This window comes from Anguilla anguilla, chromosome 10 (assembly GCF_013347855.1).
Source record: "Anguilla anguilla isolate fAngAng1 chromosome 10, fAngAng1.pri, whole genome shotgun sequence".
In the NCBI taxonomy this organism is placed as follows: domain Eukaryota; kingdom Metazoa; phylum Chordata; class Actinopteri; order Anguilliformes; family Anguillidae; genus Anguilla; species Anguilla anguilla.
The window spans coordinates 40,348,579-40,351,851 of record NC_049210.1 but is presented as its reverse complement, the minus strand read 5'-3'; positions in this window follow the sequence as shown (position 1 = coordinate 40,351,851).

The window sequence follows — 3,273 nt, the reverse complement described above, 5'->3', positions numbered from 1 at the left end:
GTCTGACTGTTTAACCCTTTCCAGCTGCAATAAGCGTTCAAAAAAATGCTTGCGTGCCCGCCACTATCGATGAGGCAGTTTGTGACGGCCGTTTGTGGGAAAACCTCTCAGCATGACCGCGCCGCCAAGAAATTTCTGATATTAGAAGTAAAACGATTGCTGGGGCCATGAATAATTCCACATTGATTTCCTGGCAAAGAGAAAATATTGAATTTCATCTCCGGGATAAATAACCAGGGGTTAGACAGAGTTTATTCGGGGGTCTCCTGTTGGAAAAAAGGTTTTTCCTGAAGTGCCACAACCTTCATGAATTAATCAATGGATCATTTTCTTATAACTGGTTGTTAATTGCCTGGTACGTGGAGTATTTCTGTAAATAATAAATACATTAAAAATGAAAATTGTCCTTTACATCTCAATAGCAGGAAGATGAGAGAGAACTAATGCTAACATTGGAATGTAAAAGTATCATAGCTCAAAGATCAGTCAGTTGAGAAGAATAAAAATAGTTTTTTGTGTATTTGGCAGTATGTCTAACAATTACTACAAGACATAATTTCAGTAAGTTAAAGATTATTTCATCATTTTTGCCTGTGAGGATTGAGATGTTCAACATAAAAACGCCTCAGATTTCTCCATTTTTTTTCAATATTTTCCAGCTTATGTTAAAATTGTAAAGCCGGTTTTTATCCCTTCGAATTGTGAAAGGGCTATGAGAAATGCATTTTTGCTTCACTGCTGCCAACGTAATGCTGAAAAACACTAAATATGACATAAAGTGTTTATATATTAAAACAGAAACCATTTATATTGACTGTGTATGAGGAATCAAGACCAACCTCTTTTTTTCAGCTTCTTTCGCGTTCCCTAATTAGTTGCTTGTGCAGCTGAGTGGTTTTACCGATGTGTGTCACTCTGCTTTGAGCATCGACTCACATAAATCACGGGCTGAATTGCTTTAAAAAAGGAGACATTGGCTTAAAAGATCATGGCATTAGTTGTTTGGTGGTGTGGACAGCTGGACAAGTGATCTCTAATCTGTCTAAATAGTTTCTGCCTAAATGGGAGTGCGGGGTGATCTGGGTGGTTGTGTGCGTGTGTGTGTACATGTGCATGTGTGTGCGTGTGCGTGTGCCTCTGTGTGTGTCTGAATGTGTGTGTGTGTGCGCGTGCGTGTGTGTGTGTCTGAATGTGTGTGTGTGTGTGTGTGTGTGCGTGTGTGTGTGTCTGAATATGTGTGTGTGTGGTTGTGCATGTGTGTGCGCGTGTTTGTGTGCGTGTGTGTGTGTGTGTCTGAATGTGTGTGTGTGTGTATGTGTGTGTGTGTGTGTGTGTGTGCATCTACACATGTGCGTGCGTGTGTGTGCGTGTGTGTGTGTGTCTGAGTGTGTGTGTGTGTGTGTGTGTGTGTGTGTGTGTGCATCTACACATGTGCGTGCGTGTGTGTGCGTGTGTGTGTGTGTCTGAGTGTGTGTGTGTGTGTGTGTGTGTGCGCGTGTGTGTGTGTGTGTGTGTGTGCGCGTGTGTGTGTGTCTGAGTGTGTGTGTGTGTGTGTGTGTGTGTGTGTGTGTGTGTGTGTCTGAATGTGTGTGTGTGTGTGTGTGTGTGTGTGTGTCTGAATGTGTGTGTGTGTGTGTGTCTGAATGTGTGTGTGTGTGTGTGTGCGTGCATCTACACATGTGCGTGCGTGCGTGTGTGTGCGTGTGTGTGTGTGTGTGTGTCTGAATGTGTCTGAATGTGTGTGTGTGTGCGCGTGCATGCCCGTGAGTGAGCTCGCCTGTCTCTGCTTGTCAGTACGTTGTGACAGTGGCGGCGCATTAAATCAATGCTCCTAATGAAGGGGGCTCTGTTTTTGCCCCTGTGCCCCTGCTGTCAGCCCGGCTAAACAAACCCGATTGGACAGGGGCCCTGCCACTGAGGGCAGAGCTCTTTAATTGCAGTAATCGCAGACCAGCACTTTACAGGCGAATCCTAACGAACAGCGCGGGCCTCCGGTGTTCACGCAGACAGAGAGGCGGTCACGGAGCGGTTTATCGTTTGATATCAGGCTCAGGTGGGCCCGAGCTGCGTTTCCCTCCCTGAGGGTAGTCTGTCAGACGCGGCGAGGAAGCTTCGAGAGCGTTCGGATCACTGTCCAATCACATCAAGTCGTTGCTTGTGTAAATTCATGTCGAGAGACCTGCTTGAATGTATTACAGGAATAAAACACTGTAATACAATACATCTTATAATTGTAGTTTAGGATGTCCACAAGGCATGGTTTTTCTGTGGGTATAAAACACATGCAGAGAGACACACCGGCATTCCACTGAAACAAGATACCTCTTCAGTAAGCTAAGGAAGTCTAGTCCCTATGAATCCTGTTCTCACTGTAGTGGGTTATAATGTGTCCTTATATCTCATACTAATTTGAGCCGGTTGGAAATGCTTTGGTTTTGATTGGTTCTGATAAGCAGCGTGCTCCTCCTGGTACTGTGGAGTGTAAAGAAAAGGTGGCGTGACACACAAACTTCACAGGAAGGGGACGTGCTTGCCTGCACTGGCCTGAGCTGGCGGGGGTACTGTGAGGAGAAGTGCTAACAGACATTGACTGCGCATTGCAGATAGTGACTGCGATCTGGCGAACCTGATTCAGAACTTACATACGGGCGCTTTTAAGATGCAGAGGCCCCCACTGCTTCAGTGTGCGGTTTTAACGGCCTGTGACTCTGTGAGCGGGCGGTCATGTGATCGCACGCGGTCCTGCGGCGTGCTGTGGAACTCATCGATCACATTATCAATCACCCCCCCCCCCCCCCCCCCCGCGCATTAAAAACGAGCGGTGAGCGCGATCACCCTGCGGTTAAAAGCCAGGCAACGGCTGCCGCGCGCTAATTGAAATTCTGAAAACAAAGTTTACCGATGCGAAGAACCGCGGCCGTCCGGTTCGAGTAATCGAGGTCTTCTACACCGCTGGTCAATCTGACCCGCGCTTCAGTAAAGCAGCAGATGACACTGCGTCCTCATGTAAAGCAGCAGGCTGACACTGCATCCTTATGGAACAACGTAAACACGACATCGTCAGTCAACTTGTCAAACCACAATGCATGAAGCCGTAATCTAGAAGGTTCTGAACTCCATGGCTTTTCAGTTTAAAAGTCCCTTTTTTTCTTTTTAAAAAATGTGCTCTGGGACAGCCTTCTGAAACACGTACTCATAAACTCCTCTCTGGATTGTCTGGTGGAAGGGTTCATTCTTACTGCAAGCTTTCATTATGCCCTGAAGGACGTTTTA